Consider the following 27,366-nt stretch of genomic DNA (forward strand, 5'->3'; position numbering starts at 1 on the left):
ATAAAATAAGTGATGCGCCTTAAATATGAGTTTTAAAGGCTATTTTCAGATTTCTAGTAAATTTTTTGACTGAAAGGTGGTTGATTGCAACAACAACCCACTTTGAGATTGGTTACACAAATTAAAATTCAAAGATTATCTTCCATATGCTCCTATTTCCACCAGCACAAAGAGGATTCCGCACAGAAGTTTTATGCAGATGTCGGCAGAGAAACGGTCTCATGTCCGTAGTGGGAAAGGACAACAGAGACGTGAGGGGAGCTGTGGATGGTGTTGGGTTGGCATTATTCCGTCGGATCCGACCCAAACCTCCGCTTCAGTCCAATTAGTTTTTAATTGGGTTTCGAATCTTCGTCTTATCTTTAATTTGTTTTTTTCTTTTCAAAAAAAGGGGAAAGTCCAAGGCCTGTTTTTGGATCGTGTACCAAACTCGAAAGCAGCAACTTCTGCTTTGCCTTTCGTGATTAATTAATATGAGTTTAAGTTAAGGAACTAATTAGTACCACACAACCTCTTGCGAATGGGATGTGATTGCGTTAACCGCCTAATAGAATAAACTATTCAAAGCCGTTTGTTTTAGGAATTCTTAGATGTTTTCTCTGTCACCATTGTTTGCATAAACTACTATGAGAGTTTGCATAAATTACTAGGAGTTTACGAATTCCACGGAGTCATGATGTTGTCATCTTGTCATGGTTTACTCTATCCTAATTGTTTGAGCTTCGTTGGAGGTAGTTGCCTAGTTGATCCTTACTAGTATTCATCCCGTGCTAAGCACGTCATCTTTACAGATTATTTTTGTGCACATTTTTTACCATCTCAATTTTTTGGTTTGCCACGAGAAATTTATCATAAACATATTTGAAGTCCATCATATATAACCAATGAGGATATGTACAAACTTGAGTACAACATTTGATATTGGATACAATATTTAGAATTTGGTTAGGTTTGGTTGAAAAAATAAGTCTAATATTAATTCTTTTTCCCTTTTTCCCCTCTACGATTATTGGAAAACCCACTTAACCAAAATATCAAAAAATCCCCCTTAAATTCAAAAATTATCACAAAACTACCATTTTGATATTTAGTTGAAGATAATTCAGTGTGTATACTAAAGTTGCACCGACAAGTTGAACTGAGTTTCACAACTGGTTTAATAATCAAACTGCGGGAGTAAAAATAGAAATTTGGATGTCACAGATCCAAAACATTTAACCAAGATAGGTATCTTCTGACCCTTGTCAGATTTCAAGTACACAAAGGCCTAGCTGTCTTCAAATTCGCTCCAGCCTTCAATTCCCACTTCATGTCCTTCTAAATTTAATAAAAACCAATCAATATAGTTCAAGTCCAAATGCAATTATAGGTTGACTCCAATCAAATATCAAATCCCGAAAATTACATGTTTTACGATATCAAAATTCACTTTTTTCAAAATTTCAATCAATAGAACCAAAATAATTAAGGACCATAGAGATAGAGAGAGATTGAAAGCACCAGTTGGGGATTCTCAAATAAAGTGCTGGGTCTCGTGGCGATGAGTGAGTAGCCAGCGACCAAGAACGAAGCGTGCACAGCGAAAGCCATCTTGTCGCTAGGGTTTCTGAAATTAGTGCGCGAAGCCCTAATCACCGCCATCACTGAGTTGTCTGTCGCCATTGAGATTTCTCTGGATCAAAATTTCCCCTTTAACTTGATAACCCCAAAGTATTCAAATTGACATTAACTTGACAATTTGATACCCAAAGCCCTAACTTTGTTCCTGATTTTCACCAAACTCAAAAAACTAAAATTGGTTAAGAAAATGATAACTTTTACTGTTCACCATCTGGTTTTCCTTTAGTTATAACTCATCAACTCACCATGATACCCATCAACTCTATGCATATAAAGGGTATCAACTCTATGCATAACATAAATAAATATTCTCTTGCTTGGCCCAAGACTGTAAACTATGCCATTTATGTTAATATCCTTCACAATATGCCTAGCACATTGGGCTAAATTAGTGACAGGAATCTTATACTACAAATCCAATAAATCGTTAGGCTTTAAGTCATTTATAACATCTTTCAACTCCCATAAAAAGAATAAATCTATAATATGATAGCCTTTAAATTGAACTTTACCACCAACATATTTCAGATTCCGCTCATCCCATGTGAACCTACCACCACGGTGATACTCCACTATGAAAAAATCATACATCCTGCAATGACACAACCACACATGCTTCATCAATAAACTTAACAATAAACTAAATAATAAGAAAATAAACTATCAAATAATATTAAACTACATTACACATGTATTCATCTTTAAATGTACATTTCTAAAAAATATTCACAGGCAGCTTCAAATCAAATTAAAAGACCAAGTATATTTCTAGTCCCAAAAGCATATAAACTACACAAAACTAACTTGAGAAATAACCTTACAGATACTGCATGTATCATATTTACATGTCCCATTATTTTTCATGCCAACTAAAACATACACCAGAGAACTGTATAGTGGGTGTTCTTCCCATCTTCAGATAACAAAGAAAAAGAACTGCTTTTAGCAAGAGAGCCTACACATATTATCGAACTCCTACTCTATTTTATCTATCTCAAATTTTCCAAATAAGCTTTTCTAAAAAAACCAATTAAGCTAGTTCTTTGTTGATTTCCCAAACTTTTATTTATCTAAATCAGATTTTAGATAGAGAGAAACTTGCATTCTGTGTTCTATTATGAATTTAATATGCAATCATTTTTCGACTCATTTGCCTTAACATCTATTAAAATGATCTTCAAGTTTTAGTATAGATGCATGATTAAATATCATAATGGAGAGTGTGAATGTAAATATTTTGAGATGAGTTTCTATAGACATATTATATAAAGCATTCACCTGCTCTCCAAGGAGTTCACTCTCCACATAATCTGCAAGCTGAGGATCATTGAATCGACCTGCTACCTGCTCATTTGCACATAAGGCAAGATAAACGGCATCCAACCATCAAGAAAATTGGCAAGTAATTTATATAGTTTTCATCTGTTTAGTTTTCATATGTTTTATATAATATTTTCTATGTCAAAAGAAAAGAAAAACCCTTTCGTAAGAGGAGATTTGAAGCCGGCAAGTAATTTGATTAATAAAGAAGTCAAGTGATCTGTCTACATGTCCTCTTGCGTCCTATATTTTCACTCTTTTAGCAGATTGAGCCATCAAAATCCAATAAACATCGGACTTCTTTATTTCTCAAATTGGACTTACCAATTGGAACTTGTTGCTGCAGCCCAGGATTTTGGGGGCGTCTTCGTCTTCGTCGCGCGACACGTCATCAGCCCTAGCAGTGGCGGCGAGAGGAGAGGGGCGAGTGGCCATGGCGCGAGAGAGATCCGCTCCCCAGTACTAAAACCCTAGGAAATCGTCCTAATTTAGCCGCAAGATTGATTTTGATTTTGATTTTGGGGAAGAAAGAGAAATAGAGAGAGAAGGAATGAAGGCGGTGCTGATGCCGCTGCCGTTGCCGTTGAGTGAAGGGGGGGAAGAAAATATATGGATCGAAGATGGAGCCCTTACTGCTTCGACTGGGGATTCCCATCGCTCTCAAATTTTGAGTTTTTTTTTTAATTTTCTGAATCTTCTTTCTGAAGAAATATTGAGAGAGGAAGAGAGAGAATCGTGGGGAATCATGGACAACGTGGGAAGGGAAGTTTGAGGGGTTGCGATCACGTTTAGACGGTTGTGGGGAATTAAGAGGAAAATACGTGGATAATGAGAAAGATTACTGTTCACCTTAAGATTTTCCTTTAGTCATAAAGGAAAGTAGATATATGCAAAAAGTATTCTCTACTCTCAAATTATATAATTCAGAAGAAAATTAGCTTTTGAAGTCAAAAGTACAAAAAACCTTAGGTCTATTGATCGAAGGATACAGACATTAATTAGAAGAGGATTGATCAACTGTTATATGAATTATGAATGAAATTGGCATGCATTTATGGGTTTTTACATGCAAGTCATCTTAACTTTTGCTCAAATTATAACTTATCACCTTTTTTAAAATATAAACTAACTTAATTTGCTTACACGTTCTCGATGTCACATTTTTTTTATTATTTTTCTGTTTTAAACAAAACATGAAATTACTATTATACCTCTCAGTCTAACCAAAGAAAAAAAAAGAGGAGGAGGAGAGAGAGGAGAGGGAGGGGAGTGGGGGAGGGAAGTTGGCGGGGTCAGTTGTAATAACCATGAATTTTTTATACTAGTTTAAATAATTTTATCGGTATTTTAAAATATTAAATTATTATTTTTAAAAGAGTTAGGGTTTAGAGAAATTGTAGATGACTGATATCAAATAGTCAATGAGATCGAAGTGATATGGTTGACGGAGGTCCTCTAACCCTCCGGCTGTCCGGTTCTGAAGTGGACTGTTCTTCCCTGCACATGTAGAAAATCATAAGAGGGCGGAGTTGAGTTCTCCGGTTGTTCCTCCGACGATCAAGTCATTAATTTACTTGAGTGGAGAAGCAACTGAATTGTAGTTTATAAGCATGGTAGGTAGAGATAAAAATCTTACATCTTTATTGAAAATAGTACCCCTATTTATAGTAGCAGTAGGGGATATGATAGTAACTTTGACCGAGTATGAATTGGCTGCCAAGTCAGCATCTACTTTATAGGTGTCAGTCGACGAGTGGAGGGGAGGTCACTTCCACATTTTATGTGAAGTGACTAAGGGCGTGTGTGTAGTGCACGGACGGTGATATGCTCTGATACCACTTGTCGTGAACAGACGGCGACGCCGAGGAACCAAAACAAACGCTGATCAAAGAAGGCAAAAAACAACCAAATATCAATGCACAAACCCAAACACCAATTTTAACGTGGTTCGGCAATTGCCTACGTCCACGGGGCAAGAAGGGGGAGGGTTTCCACTAATAGAGAAGGAGAGTACAAATTGAGTTAAAATGTCAGCCTGTTCGACTCAGGAGTGTCAGCCTGTTCGACTGGTTAAAATGTCGTATTGTCTCAGCTAGTAACCGTCTTTCGAGTCGATATAAAGATGTCGACTCATCTAGGAGGTCAAGATCTCTCGTGCCGACCAATATCGCCTCTGGTGTCAGCACCAGAGTGTTGGCTTGACGAGTCAGTGAGATCGAGGCCTCTGTTGGGCTTGGGCCACTTAAGTGGGTTGAGGTTATTTTACTAGGACTCTTATTGTATTATTTTACTAATATCCACATCTTAGGTAAGTAAACACCATAACAGTTGGCCCCTTTCACTCGGAGTTGGTTTTCAGTTGACTCCGAGAGAAATAAGATATGCTCTGATTAATATAGGCTTACTGAGGATGAGAAACTGAGAAGTCTTTGTCTTAGAGACGTGGCTTGTTATTATTGGCCACTATTATTAATCCCGCTATTTACGGCTGATATCATTAAAGATTTGAACCTCCTTTTTGAGAGACGAAGCATTCATGGACAAAAGGGGAGATCTTCCACTTTTTCGAGCATTGGGACTTGGGATAATAAATGAGGGTGGCGCTTCGCTTTTTGAGTAAACCGCTTCAGGTTTCAAGGTGGATCTGGTCTGGTTGCTTCAGAGATCACCGCGTCCTTTGAAATCCCTTTATACTCTTCTTTAAAAGCTTATAAATAGCCTCTAGATGCTAATATAGTTCTTTTACGAACCTTTGGTCTGAGAGATTCCTGATACTCTTCTAAGCTTTCTTAAGAAAAAGTCTTCCATGACATCTTTCAAACTCTGGCCGTAACAATGAGAGTCTCGTTATTCTTCTTCTTATCCGCGCAAAGGTCCATATGGACGATCTGGTGGGGTTGTATGATCAGTACAACATTCATCAGACTCTCACATTAGCAGCACTGGAGATGAGCGAGCCGATGTACTGCCATGGTGAGGATCGAGTACTGCTATACTTGGCCCACTTAGAGCAGGGCTTACGGCTGCCCTTACACCCTTTTATCAATGAGGTGTTTGCCACCTTAGGAGCTTCCCCTTCCCAGTTCTATCCGAACGCAGTGAGCATTCTAGTGGCTTTTATCATCATTTGCCACCGTGTTGGAGTCCAACCAAGCTTGAGATTGCTTGGGCATTTGATCAGCATGTGGTCGACTGAGAAGGACCCGCATTACTCTTTCCACTATCGTAGGGAGTTCCAGCTTGTTTTCGTTTCTTTGGAGTTGGATGAGGATTGAAGGAGGCGATTCATGTTGGTGTATGGTGGCGATAGCGTCTTCGCTTGCTCGGGTTGGCTGAAAGTGAATGAAGACTCTTTGAGGCCAGTCCTCCTTAATGATTCCAAAATGACGGATCTGGAAAAGATCTATTCTTATGCCGAGCCACGAGAGAGAGATGCTCTATTTGACGATGTGTCTCTCTAAATAGTGAGTATGTCCATGATCTTATCCTCCACTGGCTTCCAGGCAAGGACGAGCCCCGTTCATCTGTTAGCAAAAAGTCGCAAGAGGAATATAGGGGTTGAGGGGGTGAGCTTCACTGTTAGACCTCACAAGAAACCGAGGGGGGCTTTTAGCGCTAATGAGGTGGCTATCTTGATGCCTCAAGCAGCTAACATTGCCTCTGAATTGAGGGGAAGGACAAGGGTTGAGAGGCGACGCCTAGTTGGACCGGTTGGGACGGGTCCGCTGATAACTTAGCTTAACCGCTTGGAAAATATGGGGCGGATAGACGAGTCTTCTCCTGGCAAGGAGACTGTGGCCCCAGCGGCCGATGAGGATGCTATCGGTAGTACTATTCTTGAGGCATCTTGTCACCCTGGCAAAGAGCCAATTGAGGTAGATGATGGCGTCAAGGGGAGAGCTAGAACTCCATCAGACCAGATTGAAAATGGTGTTGACGAGAGGATTTTGAAGGATATGCCAAGTGTAGGCATATACCAAGCTCTTCAAGCTTGTTTAGCTCGGGGGACTTCACTGGGACACGCTCTTTTCTCTCGACTTGAGCGTTCCCTGGAATGCCAAGCAATGCTGGCTAAGGAGAAGTCGGCCAAGGAAGAGGCAGAGAAGAGATTCACTGTTTTAGAGGCCGAGTTAGCTCACAAAGAAGGTGTTTGGCGTCGGAATCTGGATAAGAAGGAAGATCTCCTTAAGAGCTTCCGAATCCAGTTCTCCAAGCATGTAGAGACCATCGAGGGCCTTCAGAGCGAGATGGTTCACCTACTGACAGAGGTCGAGTCCGAGAAGCGTCATAGAATGACAGCTGAGGCAGAGGCTCGAACAAGTCGTCTCTCTCTCAAGAAGATGAGGAGGGACTTTGAAGAGTTGCTAGTAAAGCTTCAATCATTCATGGTCCTTGTTAAGAAATAGGAGGACCAACTCGCTTATCTAGATTCGGAGTAGCATAAAAAAAGGTGGTCGACGACTGGCGTCATGACCCTATAGGGAATGTCAAAGTAGCCTTAGCATGTGAAGCTGAGGTTGATTACTTTGCCTCCTTAGTGCCTCACAACTCTCATCCGACCCCAGATCGTTTTTATCCTTCCTGCATCTCCTGCTGTCTTGACTTATTAAAAGATGTCGAGAGAATTAGAGGTGGGTTGAATTTGTCAGCGGATGATGATGAGGTCGAGCCTGTCGCTGGGGCCCCTGGGGAATCTTCTACAATTGCTGCCACCAGGAGTCCGCCAAGTCCGACTCTCGAGTCTGGTCAAAAGCTTTGAAGACCTGCATGTCTATCTCTCTCTCTTTTTTTTGTAGAGAAGTTTGTAATGAAGTTAACTCTTTTTGAATGAAAATTTACTTTTGTCTCCATTCCTGAGCTAGCCGTCATTGTTTATATTCTTTTAGCTTTGTAGCTTCATTCACATCTGAGATGTTGACTGAAGTGAGTTGGTTGTAATGTGTTGACCCCTGCTGGGGACTTCTGACAATTAGTTCACTTGATGACTTATTTTGGCTGAGCGTTCAATTGACCAGAACTTGACAGACGACTGCTTAGGTTTCTAGATCGATTAAACATTAACCATATACTTAATATTCATACCTTAGGCTTATGAATACCTTTTTGGTAGAATGAAAACCCTGAGGTTGGATGCCTAGGTCTTACGGAGATGCCAAGATCTTCATAATTTCCGTAAGGTTGAGTAGTGATTGTGGGAGTCGACAAAAGGGTTGTGCCTTGGGTTTATTCCTGATGAGGTACCAATGACTTATCCATGATGATTGATGAGAGCCGGAGGAATCGACCATATGTTGTGCCTTGGGCTTACCTTGATAAAGAGCCAAGGGCTTGTTTATCCGATCGAGGAGTCATTGTGCCTTGGGTTTTCCCTAAAGAGGTACTAAGGGCTTGAAAATCAACTTAGGAGTCGAAATGCCTAAAACTCTTGAGAGTTGACTAGGGCTTTTCATTCTCCTAAGGCCGAGAGATGACTATGGGAGTCGACGAAAGGGTTGCACCTTGAGTTTATTCCTGATGAGGTACCAAGGGCTTGTCCATGGTGATCGATGAGAACCGGAGGAATCGACCATACGTTGTGCCTTGGGCTTACATTGATAAAGAGCCAAAGGCTTGTTTATCCGACTGAGGAGTCGTTATGCCTTAGGTTTTCCCTGAAAGGGTACCAAGGGCTTGAAAATCGACTGAGTAGTCGAAATGCCTAGAACTTTTGAGAGTTGACTATGGCTTTTCATTCCCCTAAGGCCGAGAGATGACTATGGGAGTCAGCCAAAGGGTTGTGTCTTGGGTTTATTTCTGATAAGGTACTAATGGATTATCCATTATGATCGATGAGAGTTGGAGGAATCGACTATATGTTATGCATTGGGTTTACCTTGATAAAGAGCCAAGTGCTTGTTTATCCGACTGAGGAGTCGTTGTGCCTTGGGTTTTCCCTGAAGAGGTACCAATGGCTTAAAAATCGACATGATGGTCGAGTTGCACTGAAGGATTCACCATCTGCTATGCCTTGGACTCACCTTGATAAAGAACCAAGGGCTTGTTTGGGGTGTCTAGGTTTTATATGACGCCTAGGTCTTTGGCCATAGTGAAGCCTTGATCCCTGAAGGGGGACCAGAGTTAATTCATATTGAATAACATTTTATCAGTTCTATATTTACATTGTCATGAACAATATCCTTTACAGGTATTTGATGCCTGAAGGGGGTTGAACCACATATGATCTTGCTTTGGCTATGCTTCAAAGACAATTTGGTAGTGGATGAGGCCGCCAGTACAGAACCTCCTTTAGTTAGATTTTGCTTGCTTTCATAGCGGACAAATTGTAGGTAAACGAAGATGAGTCGAAACTCTATTTGCCATCTCATCAGCCGAGGTTTATTTTGAATCTGAATCTTCAGTAAGGCCTTGAAGGCTGATGGTTGGCATGCTAGCTTTTGGCAAAAAGAACTGCCCAGACGCCATGAATCATGTTGAATGGCGTTTCCATGTCGGGTTCGTGAGGGTTAGAGCATGCCCAAAAGCTACATGATACCTTTTTTGGTGGAAACTTTCTTGGAGAGGGAATCAACCAACCGATATTGTACTCCCTGAGAATGGCAAACCATGATGGTTTTCTTGGAGGAGCTTCGGGAGTACTGGGAATTGGACCATGCTGTGGATGGAGAACTCTCCCTTATGGGGATCATACGGGTCGCATGCTTCGACCATCTGAGCTTATGCAACTTTAGTGGTGAAGGCATCAGTTGAAGGGCCAAGATCATTCTTCCTGAGAAAAATCAACTGACATGCCCCAAGCTTTTCCCGCAATCTCATCCCTAATACACGGGGAGTTCTCTTCGAAAAGTCCATATGGTCCAAGGTGCCTACCACAGACTTAATCACTGCTCCTATACTCATATGAGCTATTTGTCAGTGGGAGCTTCAGTGATATTAGATCTACTCATAACCCTTAGAGGAGGTAGGGTTTTGCTTTGTGATCCAACTCTAGGTTCCTTGGCTATCCAGAAGATGGAGTTCGTCTATAGCGATAATAAGAATCCTGTGCTGCATGTTCAAGCCAGACAATCACCATAATGGTGCGTCTTCTCCAGGAGGGCTTTTGAGGTTCTGGAAGCGGTCCTATCGTCTGGTTGATGGCCTGCTTAGTAAACGCTCCCCGGAAAGCTGTTAGGGCCCTTGAGGGCTACGTCTATGTTGGCTCCTCATAGCCATAGACTAATCCTCCTTTGCTTGAATAATGCAACTCCGGACTTCGTTTAGCATGAATGGTGCAATTCCGGTGTTGTTCTTCAGGGTGATTATGTTAGCCCTTATGTTTTGATGATGTTCTTACAACCACCATTATTGGTACTAATGGCTTATTGAGTGAAATTGTAGTAAATCTATTTGTCAAGCTCGTTAGTGCCATCAATGGAGGATGGATGGAATATATGCTACAAAGATAATATCCAAAGGAGGAGGAGGCCAAGAGATGAAGCAACGTTAATTCAAGAACGAAAAACTCGAATAAAAGCTTCATCCGATTCAAGCTAATCAAAGCTCAAGTATTGCTTTAAATATGAGGATATTAGCTTTCTTTTATGTTTCTCTCTAGTGCTAGAATGTAGGCAAAGAGTCACTATGTTTACATGAAGCTATTGGGATTTACACACATGTTTTCTTTCTTAAACTTTTAAGCCGTTTTCACAAAACCTTATTTTTCACAAATACGAGAACCTATCTGCAAAATTCTTTCTTCAAACAGTTTGTTTTTAGTATCAAAAACATTTTACAAAGTTTCAGATTTTTCAGAGGTCAAATAAATATTCTACAAATATTTTAACTTGGTCAAAAACATGTTTTCCAGCATATGTCAGAAAGCGGTCGACCGGATCGGTCGACCGCACATATCATCTTTTCTTACTGGTTTCCAGAGAGGTTGTCGGTCGACCGGGCCGGTCGACCGAATTCTCGATTTTTTATCGGTCGACCGATCCGGTCGACCGACAGTGTTTCTGCTGGTTTTCTGATTTTTCTGAAGCAGCTCACGGTCGACCGAAATTTTCGGTCGGTCGACCGACGTGATTTTCGGTCGATCGAACGATATTTCGGCCGACCGCTTTTTTCCCTTCAGTCAACACGAGATTTTTTAAAACGGTCATTTTTATTTTCGATTGTCGTGCTTTCACTCTTTTGTGCTTGGCTCAGTCTGAGCTAAGACTCTGTAAAGGGGATTATCTTCCTAAACAGGAAGATTGGGTTTGGTTTTTAAAATTGTTTTAATCTATTCTATAAAAACCCTACAGCTGCTTCTTCTTCTTCCTTGAGCCAAACGTTTGAAAACCAGAGAGAGTATTTTCTGTTTCTGCTGAGAAAATTTTCAAATCAGTCCTGCTTTCTTCTCTGTGGTTTTGTGTGAGCTCACCTCCCAGCTTCAGAAATTTGTTCTCTTTGCCATAGGAGCTTTGTAAGAGAGAGTTCTACATCTGTTATCTTGTGCTGTGTAGTTGAGATCTTGAGTAAGATCTACTGTGAGGGAGTGATCTGTTGAGATCAAACTGTGTAGTGAGAGAGATCGTGTGGGATCGCTGTGTAGACGAAGTTCCGGCTTCCAAACCGGCTGTGTAGTGGATTTCTCCTCGAGAGTGGGGAGCGGGGACGTAGGCCAGAGGGCCGAACCTCGTTAACACATCGCGCGTCAAGGATAACGATTCCTAACCCTCTCTTATTTACCTTGTTTGCATCTATTTACCGTGAATTGCTTGTTGTGTGTTTTAAACTGCATATTAGAGCCTTTTGACCCTAATCACCCCCCCTCTAGGGTCCAACAATTGGTATCAGAGCTTGGTCTCTATATTAATTTTTGGTTTAATCACCTTAGAGTAAAGATCTTATGGAGGCTTCTTTGAATATGCATATGTTAGAAGGACAATCCACAACTAGGCCACCTCTCTTCACCGGGAGTAATTTTGCTTATTGGAAGGCTAGGATGAGAATTTATCTTCGTTGTATTGACCTTGACATCCTAGGGCTTATTGAAAAGAAATATGTAGAGAAATCCAAAGTTGAGAACATGTCCGATGGTGAAAGGCACCTTGCCAATCTCAATGCTAAGGCTATGAACGCCTTAATTTGTGGTCTTTCCCCTAATGAATACAATAGAGTCTCCACGTGTGCAACCGCATACGAAATTTGGGAAAAATTATGTGTCACACATGAGGGAACACCCCAAGTTAAGGAGTCTAAGATTAGTGGACTTATGCATGATTATGAGCTATTCAAAATGCTTCCAAATGAATCCATTGATGCTATGTTTTCCCGTTTTACTAATATCATCAATGAATTACATGGTTTAGATAAGCAACTATCTATTCAAGAGATGAACTACAAGATACTTCGTTCCTTAACTCCGGCATGGGAGCCCAAGGCTACGGCCATCGAGGAGGCTCATGACCTCACTACATTAGCTCTTGATAGTCTTATCGGAAAGCTCAAAGTGCATGAAAAGAAGCTCAAAGGGAAGGAGAAGGAGGAAGTACCATCACGTGAAGTTGAGGAACCATCACCAAAGTTGAAGACTATAGCTCTCAAAGGAGCTAGTGACAACTCATCTTCGTCATCGGAGAGTGAAGTAGATTTTTCTAGAGAAGTGGCTCATCTCTCTAGAAGAATCTCTAGACTTATAAAAATGAACAAAAAATTCAATCCCCGATCTAATAACAAGTTTTCATCTCGTGTAGGAAAATGTTTTGAGTGCAATGAACCGGGTCACATCGCTAAGGATTGCCCCAAGCTCAAGGAGAAGTACATGAAGTACAAGAAGAAGAAGGCTATGTATGCCGGATGGGAAGAATCCGAACCAAGTGATTCGGATAGCGATGAGGAGGGAGCCAAACTTGCCCTTCATGACCCAAATGTTTGTTTCATGGCAAATGAACATGAGGTAATATCCGAGGCCGAAAGTGAATCTTTCTATATGCAATGTGATATAGCTATGGCATTAGAGGAGTTGAACTTTGAATTTAAACGAATGTCTAAAGAATACTCCTCTTTCAAAAAGTTGCATGTCTCTTGTGATATTAAGCTTGAACAACTAACAACCTCTCTTGCTCTAAAAGATGAATTGCTAGGAGATCTCGATTTCGAAAATAAACAATTAAGATCAAAAATTGAAAGATTAGAAATTGAAGGTTGTAGGACTAGACCCACTCATGTCTATGCCAATCACCATGGTAGAAATAGGTCTTATGGCTCTCACACTCGTGCATACAAAAGAAACTTTGTATGTACTTATTGCATGAGACATGGACACATTTCTACTCATTGTAGAGTTAAAGACAATGAAGATTTTTATGGTTTAATATGGGTACCCAAAGGCACCAAAACTACTAACCACCAAGGACCCAAGACATGGGTACCTAAAGCTACAACACCTTCGTCTTCTTCTTTTGTAGGGGACGTCACGGCAACGACGTAAGGAAATGTGGTACCTTGATAGTGGTTGCTCACATCATATGACGGGCAACAAAGAGTTATTTGCAACCCTATCAAGGATTGAAGGAGGCAACGTCTCCTTCGGTGGTGGTGAGAAAGGTAAAATCATTGGTATAGGTTCTATTGGTAAGAAACCCTCACCCATTATTGAAGATGTCTATTTAGTAAGTGGTTTGAATCATAATCTTCTTAGTATTAGTCAACTAAGTGACAAAGGTTTCGATATTTCTTTTAAACCGGATAAATGCATCATTAGTATGAATGGAGAAATTGTTTTTGTTGCATATCGCAAGTCTAATGTTTATATCTTTGAGATGAATGAGTTATTGAATCAAGATGTGAAGTGTCTTGCGGCCATTGATGAAAACCCTTGGATTTGGCACAAGAGACTTGGACATGCAAATATGGAGTTGATATCAAAATTGTCTAAGAAGAATCTTGTGAAAGGGCTACCTAACTTGCACTTCATAAAAGATACAATTTGTGAGGATTGTGCCAAAGGTAAACAAACAAAATCCTCTTTCAAATCCATCCATGAGGTATCAACTTCTAAACCTTTGCAACTATTACATCTTGATTTATTTGGTCCTATGCGTGTCACTTCTCTTGGAGGAAAACACTATGTTTTTGTGATTATTGATGATTTTTCTCGTTTTACATGGACAATTTTTCTTGCAAAGAAAAATGATTGTTTTGAAGAATTTGCTAATCATATTAAGAGAATTGAAAATGAAAAAGAGTTGAAAGTTGTTAAAATTAGAAGTGATCATGGTGGTGAATTTCAAAATGAATTCTTCTATGATTTTTGTGCTCATCATGGTATAACTCATATGTTTTCCGCTCCGAGAACACCACAACAAAATGGTGTTGTTGAAAGGAAAAATCGCACCATACAAGAGATGGCACGCACTATGTTAAACTCTTTTGATTTACCAAAATATTTTTGGGCGGAAGCCGTTAATACGGCATGCCATGTTTTGAATCGAGTTTTGATTAGACCAAAGCTTAAGAAAACTCCTTATGAACTTTATTATGGGAAAACTCCTTTCATTGGCTATTTTCGTGTTTTTGGTTGCAAATGTTTCATTTTAAATACGAAAGACCACCATGATAAATTTGATTCCAAAATTGATGTTGGTATTTTCTTGGGATATGCACCTCGAAGTAAGGCTTATAGGGTCTTCAATAAACGAAGCCTCGTTGTTGAAGAATCTATAAACGTTACTTTTGATGAGACTAATGTTTGCTCTCGAGTTATTTTGCCTAGAAAAGATGATGATGAGGATATTGAGGGAGGATTGGACTTCTTGCAAATAAATGACACTCCCTCCATAGAAGCTCATAAAGATATAGATAGCTCTCAAGATCAAGTTGAACCTCGAAAAGCTTGGAAATTCACATCAAATCATCCAAAGGAGCAAATCATTGGGAGTCCTTCAAAAGGAGTTATTACTCGCTCAAAAGCCTTGAGTGAGTGTGGTAACATTGCATTCTTATCTCACATAGAACCTAAAAGAATTAATGATGCTTTAAATGATGAATTTTGGGTTTTAGCTATGCATGAAGAATTAAACAATTTTCAAAGAAATGAAGTTTGGAAGTTAGTTCCTAGACCAAATAATGCTAGTGTTATTGGTACAAAATGGGTTTTTAGAAACAAACTTGATGAACATGGCATTGTTACTAGGAATAAAGCTCGTTTGGTTGCCCAAGGATACAATCAAGAGGAGGGCATAGACTATGATGAAACCTTTGCACCGGTTGCAAGGTTGGAATCTATTAGGATGTTTTTGGCATTTGCTAGTTTCAAAAATTTTAAACTCTTTCAAATGGATGTTAAAAGTGCCTTCTTAAATGGTTTTATAGAAGAGGAAGTGTATGTTGAGCAACCCCCCGGTTTTATTGATCATGATTTTCCAAACCATGTTTACCGGGTACACAAAGCTTTATATGGGTTGAAACAAGCTCCTAGAGCTTGGTATGCTCGCCTCTCTAGTTTTCTTGTTGAAAATGGTTTTTCAAAAGGAACAATTGATAACACTCTTTTTGTAAGAAAAAGGAAAAATGATTTCATTTTAGTTCAAATATATGTGGATGACATTATTTTCGGTGCTACTAATGAATCCTTGTGCAAGGAATTTTCTAAAGTTATGCAGGATCACTTTGAGATGAGTATGATGGGAGAGCTTACATTCTTTCTCGGGCTCCAAGTCAAGCAAACTAAGGATGGGATCTTCATTTCACAAAGCAAGTATGCAAAGGAATTGGTGAAGAAATTCAAGTTGGAGAATTCCAAGCATGCGCCTACTCCCATGAGTACTAGTGTTAAGCTTGATGCGGATGAGAGTGGTGAAGATGTGGACCAAAAACTATACCGAGGTATGATAGGTAGTCTTCTTTATCTCACCGCTAGTAGACCCGATATCATGTTTAGTGTGTGTGCATGTGCACGTTTTCAAGCATCTCCTAAAGCATCTCATTTAATTGCCGTTAAAAGAATCATTAAATATGTTAATGGTACTTTTAATCTTGGCTTGTTTTATCCCAGAAGCACTTCTTTTGATTTATATGGTTTTTGTGATGCCGACTTTGCCGGATGTAAGGTAGATCGCAAGAGTACTAGTGGAACATGCCAATTCTTAGGAAATTCCCTTGTTTCTTGGGCTTCCAAGAAACAAAATTGTGTTGCATTGTCCACTACGGAAGCGGAATACATTGCCGCCGGCTTATGTTGTGCTCAAGTTTTATGGATGAAACAAAGTCTAGTTGACTATGATTTGCATTTCCAAAATATTAAAATCTTTTGTGATAACACAAGTGCTATAAATATTTCCAAAAATTCGGTTTTGCATTCTAGAACTAAGCATATTGACGTGCGCCATCATTTCTTACGCGATCATGTAGAGAGACAAGATGTATCCCTAGTATTTGTTGACACAAAATCTCAACTAGCCTTCAGTCAACACGAGATTTTTTAAACGGTCATTTTTATTTTCGATTGTCGTGCTTTCACTCTTTTGTGCTTGGCTCAGTCTGAGCTAAGACTCTGTAAAGGGGATTATCTTCCTAAACAGGAAGATTGGGTTTGGTTTTTAAAATTGTTTTAATCTATTCTATAAAAACCCTACTGCTGCTTCTTCTTCCTTGAGCAAAAACGTTTGAAAAAACCAGAGAGAGTATTTTCTGTTTCTGCTGAGAAAATTTTCAAATCAGTCTTGCTTTCTTCTCTGTGGTTTTGTGTGAGCTCACCTCCCAGCTTCAGTAATTTGTTCTCTTTGCCATAGGGGCTTTGTAAGAGAGAGTTCTACATCTGTTATCTTGTGCTGTGTAGTTGAGATCTTGAGTAAGATCTACTGTGAGGGAGTGATCTGTTGAGATCAAACTGTGTAGTGAGAGAGATCGTGTGGGATCGCTGTGTAGACGAAGTTCCGGCTTCCAAACCGGCTGTGTAGTGGATTTCTCCTCGAGAGTGGGGAGCGGGGACGTAGGCCAGAGGGCCGAACCTCGTTAACACATCGCGCGTCAAGGATAACGATTCCTAACCCTCTCTTATTTACCTTGTTTGCATCTATTTACCGTGAATTGCTTGTTGTGTGTTTTAAACTGCATATTAGAGCCTTTTGACCCTAATCACCCCCCCCCCCTCTAGGGTACAACAGATTAGAATCAGACCTTTGTTCAAAACTTGACATGTCTTTTTGCGCCAAACTATTGATGCTCAATATCAAACATGATAATTCAGAAGAGGATAATTGCGGGGTGATGAAGGATGATGGAGGGACCGTTCCCCTCTTCGACTTTATGCCTAGTTCTTGAACGAGGGCTTGATGTCCGCACTACATAGACAAAAAAGAACCTGTGAGAGGGTGGGGACCGGTTCCCCTGTGGTTCCTCTGACGGTCAAGTTAATGAAACTTGAGTGGAAAAGAAAAGGGGAAGGTCAGAGAGTTAGTATCTCTTATTTGAGATCAATTTCCATCAGTCAGAGTTTTCCCCTCTTCCTCTTCCCTTGAGAGGAGAGGAGCTCCCTTTTTTATATCAAGTGGCCAGGTGGCTGATAACAGGATTATCCCCCCTTGACAGATGTCGACATGCGATCAAAAGGGGAAGTCCCCTCGTTATGGGGGAAAATGTCTCCGCAATATCAGGGAAGTGATAGATGAACGTGGCAGAAGGCACATGGGCATACTGAATCGTCCCCCACTCTACAGGTGTCGGTTGACGACTGGAGGTGAAGTCACTCCATTTATGGGAGGGTGTGTTTCCACATTCTCTGGGAAGTGATTGAGCTGACAAGTCATGAAGACTTATCAGGTCTAAATTTGGATAAGGCTTGTCCCAGGTAGACTGAGATGTTGACATATGCCCTAGGAGAGAGGCTTGAGGCTGGGGCCGAGTTCTCAACTTAGTCGACAGCAGGGAATATCCCTTCAGTCGTTTCTGAAAAAAATCCAGTGAGTGATCGAGTGCCCTGAGTAAGGTCGTCTTCGATAATAGGGCCGACAGACACAGCCTTTCGCGTCGACTCAGGAGTGTCAGCCTGTTCGACTGGTTGGAATGTCGTCTTGTCTCAACTAATAACCGTCTTTCGAGTCGATATAAAGATGTCGACTCGTCTAGGAGGTCAAGATCTCTCGTGCCGACCAATATAGCCTCTAGTGTCGGCACCAGAGTGTTGGCTTGACGAGTCGGTGGGATCGAGGCCTCTGTTGGGCTTGGGTCACTTAAGTGTGTTGAGGTTATTTTACTAGGACTCTTATTGTATTATTTTGCCAATATCCGCATCTTAGGTAAGTAAACACCATAACAATATCTAAAGTGTAATATATAAAGGAAAAGTTTATTAACAAATGAATCAAATACTTATGGTTAAATTTTATTTCATTTATAAACTCGACATTAAAAACTATTTATTTTATTATTAAATAAACTAGTGTGCACTCCGTGCAAAGCACAATCCCCTATTTTTAAGCACTGTATTTTAAATTTGCCTCATTCTAAGTTTTAATACATCTGGTTTAATTATTGTATGCTTAAAATTAGGAATCATATCTAATCCTTTATACTTAAAGAAGGGTCCAAGTTCTAATACATTTGATTTAGAAATCATATCTACTCCTCTATACTTAAAGAAGGATCAAACTTTTAATACATTTTATTTGATTTATTGTTTATGATACAGTAAATTACTATAACATAAATAGTAACTTTAAGTATGAAGGAGCAGAGTGATTTACTGTTTACACTATAGTAGAATACTGAAGCACGAATAGTACTTCGAGTGCAGAGGATAGAATAGATTCACTGTTTATGATAAAATATTTACTATAGCATTTAACATAGCGTAAACAGTAACCCTTTGGATTCACCTCGGAGGAATCAAAGTGTTTGCTAGATATTTGGTTGGTTTACGGTCCCCACCACATTCCGTGACTCCACCTTCGAAAAAGAACACTTTGAACTTCTCAACTCAGGACAAATTTTCAAAACCAACCTATTTGGAAATTTAATCCTAGAAAATAACCCCTTTCAAACTTAATTGCAAAAACCGATCTGGTTTCAGCATTGGCGCTGAAACCAGGTCGGTTTTTGTGAAGAAACTTCAGAAACCTCACGGGAGTTGAACTCCCGTGAAGTTTAGTAAAACTGCTAAACCTTACGGGAGTTCAACTCCCGTGAAGTTTCGCAGTTCAAAAAAAAAATTGAACTACGAAACTTCACGGGAGTTGAACTCCCGTGAAGTTTAGTAAGAGAGTTCAACTCTTGTGAAGTTTAGTAGTTTTACTAAACTTCATGGGAGTTCAACTCCCGTGAATTTTCGGATAAAAATTTTCAAAAACCGACCCGGTTTCAGTTCCAGGGCTAAAACCAGGTTGGTTTTTGAAATTTTTTACAAAAGCGGTCGTTTTTTGAAAATAAATAGTGAAAGGGGTTGGTTTTGAAAATTTGTGATTCAACTCATGATCGTTAATGGCGGAAAACTCTCTCATCATCAAGCACTAACGACTCATCCTAGCTCCACCATACTCCGTTCTAAACCCAAATTCCTTCGAAAAAGAACGGTTTTAACTTCTCAACTCGTCATCGTTAATGGTGGAAAACTCTCTCATCATCAAGCACTAATGACTAATCCTAGCTCCATACTCCGTTCTAAACCCAAATTCCTTCAGAACCCCTGACGAAACCCTAGAATTTTCCAGCAACCCCGACGTCCAATTCGTCTTCATGAGAGCCCCAAATCCTTCATTGGAGACCCAAAACCCTGATTCCCCTCGCCCCTCCTCCCCCTCTTTGCCCATCAAAACCTCTCCTTTCACCTCCAGAGAGCTAAACCATCGATCAGCAACCTCCTCAAGCGCGGGTCCCACCCAAGTATGGCTCAGAACAGAGAGGACGGTGAAGAGAGGGTCTAGATGCGAGGGATGGGATCAGATGGGTGGGTCTTTCAGGTATGTATGTATGTATGTATGTATGTATGTATGTAGAAGTGCTACGTGTCTTATTTGAATAGAAATTGTTCAACGTTGTTATTTCATGAAATATGTGGTGGACTGTGGTGGACTTCGCGGTGCACTGGTAGATTACATTTTGCAGCTAAGAGGCACCTTTGACGTCGTAGTTTAGTAACGCAAGGCGCATGATTGCCCAACATCATTGTCTTGGGGGCATGCCAGATTATGATAGCAACATAAAAGTATTGAAGAAAAATGCACAAACACGTTCTAGCCATTGCTCATTACAGTCGCGGATAATATCAAGAGAAATTTTTACTAACAACATAGAGATAATATAAATTGTTGGTCTGGGTCTTTCTGTTGATGATTCATCATGATATTCTCTATTTCTTTCCTCTTTATACCTAGCATTTTACGATGATTTTCTTTAGAGAGGCCCATCTATTGTATCACATCACAAATTTCTGAATTGGCTTTGATGTGTATCAGGTGGAACCTAATCAAGAATTGAAAGGGTTGATATGTGAGGAGCAGGTGTACTTTCATTAAAGGTTTTGGAGGATATATTTTGTGATGCATATGGTTAGTTCATCAAGGAGTCCTTATCCTTTCTAACTTTTATTGCAACTTCAGACTACTTTGCGCAATGCAGTTCTTCAGAAAAAAGTATCCTCATTTACCCAAATACTATCTATCACCGTTTACATCCAGTGAGTAGGGGAACTTCAACATGCATTACTAGTAGGGAGTGAATCTTGATAAGCACAAACATGGAGATCCCTGAAGAAAAGATACGACATGTCTCTTCTATGAACAACAATGACAACAAAATTTGTCATGTCCAAGCAGTACGTCTGATGCATTATGGCTTGATGAAGTAACTACCAGTGCTTCGTAGATGAACTGTTTGTAAACAGGACCCATATTGATTGGTTAAGTAGGTTATTGGGGTTAGTCATTTGTCCTATTTCCACCATTCAATTATGTTGAGGTTCTATATCTCACTTAAGAGTGGTCCTAACAAAGTCAATTCCTTGCATGATCCAGGTATCTATATGCTCCCTCTTTAGTCCTAGTCCTTTGATCTCTCTCTTTGATGTGATAAAAGGAGTCAGTGTCCTTTTCTCATGTAGCATGAAACGCATAGGAGTTGTGAGGTTTTTTTCGGGGTTTTTTTTTATTGGGGGGGGGGGGGGGNCAAAATATTGCGTAGTTCAAAAATAAAAACAAAATTTTGTGACTTCTTATCTACTTCACTTCAATGTTATCATTGAACGATGCATATTGCGGGGCGCAAAGTTCCTTACGCGTTCATGAGCAAGACGCAATGCGATGTGCACGTCCGAGTCAAGCAAGGAGCACAACGCCCATGTAAATTTTCAAAATATGTCAAGATAATAATACCTACTAGCAAATAACAAAATACAATCTTAATTCATGACGCTAACACATTAAACATAGTCGTAGCTCATAATTTTAGAAATCAAATTTCAAAACAAAACTAACATCGATGCAAAATTAATAGTAATCGAGCACGAGTTAGGATCCTCAATCGGATAGTAAAATGACCTAATGTGTTTATTTTCCTTTTTGAAATATGGAATAACGGGTATAAAGACATGATTGAAATGTAAAAGAATAAAAACATATGAGGCTATATCTTGTATGCATTTTGTGTGAAGCGTCCTCGTGTAGGTTGCTTGAGAGGCGCAAAAGGGCACTACCACATCAGATGTAGGGCACTTCACCACCGCCCCACGTCGTAGGGTGCATGAGGTGCAATGAGACACATGCCTTTAAAAACACTGCTACACTCTATTTAACCTTCAAGCCTAGCGATAAACCCATTGCAAGTTTCATCATTCTGCGGGAAGGAAATTCTGTTGCACCTCAGGGATGAATAAATAACATTGTGAATTAGTCTTCCTCTTACAATATTATTGTTGAATTTGTCTTTTTTTTGTTATTTATTGATTTGATATCATATTTTTACTAATTCTATTAAAAAAGGAGGTTTTGGTTCACCCGCGTCTCTTCTTAATATATTAATAGAACAGAAGACACCATGAAAAGTATATAACATATAAATATTTAAAACTAAAAACTTTCCTATTACAGAAGTATTCCCTACAATTAAAAAAAAATATTTACACAAATTACCCAAAATATTATCTTGAATTCTCCTTGCTTCATCTGATGTTTTCTAATAATTATATTAAAAATCTAATGGGTTCTTAATATATTATAGGAATAAATATTTAGATTCTTAAGATATCTTATGGATATTTTGAAACAACATATACTTTTTTAATTAAGTCGAAATTCTAATGCAAGCATCACGAAATTAAGGTATAAGCGTGAGATTGTTTTAGATTAAATTAATATGTGAATGCTTATATCTCATCTGACTGGAACGTTTTATTTAATTGCTTCCTCTTACACGATTTAACTCAATATACTTTTTGGTTCTTACCAAATCTCAATGTAAGAATATAGGAATAGATGGCGACGACAACGACAACACCAACAAAAAAAGGCAGTGGCGACGACAGCACTAACACAAAAAGAAGTGGTGGCAAAGCCATAATTGATAATGAGAAAGAAATAGTAAAACAAGATGCGACAATGAAGGAACAAATGTTGGGAAAATGCTGAGACCAGGACCTCAACAAGAAAAGAAAGAAGAAGACAACAAAGAGGAAGAAACAAAGGAAGAGAAAGAGACAAAGGACTAGGGGAAATAGAAAAGGAGGACGAGACCAGAGAAGAAGAGGAGGAGAAGAGCGACGAGAAAACGTAAGAAGATGAAGAGTATGAAGAGGAGGAAGCCGGAGAAAAGGAGGAGAGACTAGTTTTCATATAGTATTATCTCCAATTTACTTATTTGCCATGGCAGTCCCAGGCGCACGCCTGGAGAGCAAGGTGATGCGGTGCGATGGAGGAGCACCCTGCACGTGGTGCGGGGCACTTCACTTGTATCAAGCGCCCGCCTTGGAGCGCTCTGTAAGTGCCTCGCGCGTCGAATGAGGCTATCTCCTTAAGAAAAGGGGCGTTTTGGGATGAATTGTTTTAATAAATAGCAGGTTATTGGGTATGAACCCGTTTCTTACTTAAACCTAAAACATAATAAGCCCTCATCAAGAACATTAGGGCTCATCCACAACATTAGGGCTCATAGAGGTTCATTACTCCTTCACTTACATTAGGCGACATTTTATTCCTTCAAGTTTCTTTCAATGATCAGGTTAGTTTTCTTCTTTTCCTTTTTTTTTTGCATTCTTTTTATTCTTGAATTCGTTCCTGTTGTTCCATTGTTTCTTGTTCATTTTGTTCCATTCCTTCCTTTTTTTTCGCTTTCTTTTTATTCTTGAGTTCTTATTGCTATGTTTCAAATTTTTTCTTTCTTGAATTCATTCTTGTTGTATTTGTTCCTGCCGTTGCTTCAAATTTTTTTCTGCTGCTACTGTGTTATATTGTTCCTGCTGCGTTTTTTCCCCTTTCTTTAGTTCATGTTGCTGTGCTTTTAATGGTGTATATTTGAGTAAAAAAATGGTGGTTGGCTTTCGGTGGTGGTAGATATGTCTAGAGATATCCTATGCATTAGAATGTTAGCATAGTTAATATGAGTCAATGTAATTATTAGTGATGCAAGTAGTAACGATCAAATTCAAAACTGATAGAAAATTTAGGAGTGCAATTGTTAGTGATGTAATAAAGGACAATGAATAATTTGTATGATTGCATGAAAAATAAAATAGAAGTGCGATTCACTAAATCTATGTAGTATATTTGTTAGTTTATGAATTTGTTAGATGCTTATTTGCTTTGTTTTAGTAGACAACTTGATGTGCTTTGATGGGTAAGAATTTATATTGTGATTTGGTAGTATATATAATTTATCTTGAGTCTTTGACATTTTTATGTGAAATTTCACAAATATATATTTTTTATGCATGCTTGTATATCTTGAAAATTTATGTGTTTGGAGCGTGCCTTGTTTCACTCGCATTGTGCACGTATTGCACATGTGCGTGTAAACTAACTTTGGAACTAGCATTGCTCCTAGTGCATTGAAAACGCTAATTTTCACGTATGTTAGCATAACACATAAGAGATCAGAATGAGAGGAAAATGCATGGCCAAAGGTAAAAACAGTGTGTAGTTATAAACATCTTTTGTTTCTTATTCTTCAGTTTATTTCACCTTCAAGCCTCGTGATATACCCATTGCAAGTTTCATCATCATGATTAACTTTACATGCACTTTATGAAGGATGAAATTTCTGTTGCACCTTACCGAAGAAATGAGTAAATATCGAAATTCATGTAAGAAAATAGGAGGAGGATTATAGGTGGGCCTATCCATTTGGGCCGGCTCGACCAGACCCAGAAATTCGGGTACAGGCCGGGCAAAATAGGTGGACCGGACGCAGATCCGGGCCGGCCTGGCCTGGTTTTTTCCTTTTTTAATTGCTTAAAAAATTATTTTTTACAAAAAGTTAAAATTTCAAGAGTAATTAAAATATGCAAAATTTTGATAAAAATTCAATCATATTATTAATAACTTATAATTATACAATTTACAAATACAAATATCATAGAAATTAAAAAGACAAAATAAACTCGTTATCATTAATTACTAACAATTACAATTTTTTTTAAAAATTTATCATCATAATAGATGAATACATCCCAACTAGGTTGACACATACTCTTCTATATCACTGTCATTTATAAATCTTTTCAAAATAATTTATCACTAATTTACAACTAAGAAATAAAAATTACAAACTAATGAGTAATTTATACTCTCTATCTCCTATTGTCAACTCATTACGACTATCTTTAATACTAGCTATCTGATCGATGCCTTGAGTTTTCTTCTCGGACCTCTACTAATCTTGTAGGCACATTACCGCTTGTATGATAGACAAATCTAGAGATATTTTGTGGTTGTCGATCAAACATCTTGATGTGCTGAAGGCGAATTCCAAAGCTGCTGTAGAAACCTGCATTGTTAATAAGTCACGAGCCATGATGAAAAGTATAAGATATGAAAATGTTTCATATACTCTTCACCATAGCAAAATATCGAAATCATTATTTTGAGAATTAACTGAAGGTGCAGCTAAATATTGTTCAATTTTAGAAATTTTCCTTGATGATCCAGATCCAGATCTACGGTTACTACCAGTTAGCCTCTCTATCATTAATTGCCTATAAAAAATCTTACCTTTGCCTCGTCTTGAACTTGTAGAAGGTATAGGTTGAGGTGTACTTACATTATATCTATTTGCATACTCATCATATAATCTTTAAAAATAATATTTAATAGTATTATGATGAGTAAGAGTCGTAATAGTCTGACCATCATCAATATCTATTATTATGTTCTCATACAAAAAATTTAACAAAATTTAAAAGCCAATATCCTTCAAGTATGGATCAATAAGAACCCCTAAATAAAAAATAATAGGAATATGTCTAAAATACTTAATAAATTTGCTTTTTATTTCAAAAATCATGTTTTTAAAATAATTATCCATGCGATAATTAGTAAAAAAGTTTGAATACATAAAACTTGTAAAACAGCTTGAGTAATAGTTGGATAATAATAACCAAGTAATAAGATAGTAGCTTCGTAAAAAAATTATAGCATCTCTTTTACACTATATATAACTGTCTATTTATCATCATTTATTCCATACATACAACTAGAGCTATAAGTAGAAACATAAAAAATAATAAAATGATTTATAATTTTTTTATACTCTATTACTACATTTAACATTATATAGGTAGAACTCCACCTATAGTAAACATCTTTTAAAATTATCTTGGGTTTTAAATTTTTTTTCTTCTACACAATTATTTTTATCTTTTAAGTCTTTGTTCAAAAGCATTATGAGCATAAGCTATAACTATAACTTTTTCTATCATGGGTTTAATTTCATTAAATGCACATTGAATAATTAAATTTAAAATATGACACATGCATCTAATATGAAAAATATCATCCTGACATAGCAATATCAAAGATGATTTGATATGATTTACGGCTACATTATTATTACTTGTATTATCTAATGAAAAAGAAACTATTTATTCAGAAATTTCTAATTTTGAAAGTTCATCCATTATTAAATTTGCAACATTAACACCAATGTGTGAATTTTTAAATGCAATAAAAGAAATAACTCTTTTAAACATTTGTCAAGCATTATCAATCCAGTGTGATGTGATATATAAATAACCAATTTGTGCTTTAGATGTCCAAATATCAGAAGTTAAAAAATTTACAGTTTAGATCTTGAAAATAAAAAAATATTTTTATTTATTCCTTATGATAATATTTTAAAATATCACGTTGACAAGATTGACAATAAAATATTTGAAATGCGAGATAAAAATCATCTCTAATCATATCATCAAATTCATCATCTTCTACTAATTTAAAAGAAAAGTTTTTAAGAACAATAAACCTGATGACACATTTCTTAACTTTAATTGCATTGTAGTTCCAGGAACCGAGGCTACTGGAGGTTGATGATTGAGAGAATGGAGATTGATGGATGTCTCCTTGAGACGTTGTTGCTTGAGCTCTGTTGTGTTTTTCCAAATGGCATTTGAGGTGGTTGGTGCCGCTCTTATGATGGGCTTGAAAAATATGACCACACTACACACATTTGTCCTTTTGGGTGATAAGTTTACCATGTTGATTCCTGATGACTTCTATCTTCTCAAAAACATTCCGCACATTGGATCTCGACCTTTTAGGAGCTCTAGGTATGGGATCATCGCTACCGGAATCGGGATCAACATCGGTGGTAGGAGTAGCTGTATGTGTAATAGGACTCATTTCAGTATTAAGAGTTGAAACTTGCTCTTCATAGTCAGAGGATGAAGCCATTAGATTAGAGAATTAGAGAGTATAAGAGAGAATAAAAGAGTATTAGAGAGTATAAAGAGTATTAGAAAGAAGTAGATGAGTTTTGGATGATAAAAATAAATGAAAACTCTATTTATAGAGATAGTCCCCTAGCCAAATGACCAAAATACCCTTAAATTTTAGTTATTTTTTGACCGTTATTAGGGGTATTTTGATCAAACATATAAAAATAGCTATTATTGGCTATTTTTTGCTGTTGGAATTAGGTCGGGTCCGGGCTGCCCGGTTCAACGATCAATTTTTTGACCGTATGGACCGGCTCGGGCCGCTCGATCACACAGTCGTTTTATGACCGTTGCACCGGGCCGGGTTCGGGCCGCCCGGTCCAATGGTCAATTTTTTGACCATTTGGACTCGGGCTGGGCCGAACCAACCCAGTCCATCTTCCGTCACTAGGGCAAAGCCCCAGTCTGGGCTAAAACTCGACCCGGGTACTTTGTCTCGACCATTTTTCTGGCCGGGCTAGATCCGGTGCAGGTTTCGTCGAGCCAACCCGGACCCAGGCCCGGAGTCTAGTTAGGCCCGTAAACCTGGGCTTTTCCTAGGTCCG

General features: G+C 38.5%; 1 long non-coding RNA gene across 3 annotated transcripts in view; it reads left to right on the plus strand.

Annotated features, from left to right (window-relative positions):
• The window catches only part of LOC109840944, a 22,184-nt gene continuing 14,194 nt past the window's right edge, over positions 19,377-27,366 (plus strand). For all 3 annotated transcript variants that reach the window (XR_002247095.1, XR_002247096.1, XR_002247097.1), the window contains exons 1-2: positions 19,377-19,862; positions 20,358-20,450. This is a non-coding gene — a long non-coding RNA (uncharacterized LOC109840944). The remainder of the gene's footprint in view (positions 19,863-20,357; positions 20,451-27,366) is intronic.

The sequence above is a fragment of the Asparagus officinalis genome, chromosome 5 (assembly GCF_001876935.1).
Source record: "Asparagus officinalis chromosome 5, Aspof.V1, whole genome shotgun sequence".
Taxonomy (NCBI): Eukaryota; Viridiplantae; Streptophyta; class Magnoliopsida; order Asparagales; family Asparagaceae; genus Asparagus; species Asparagus officinalis.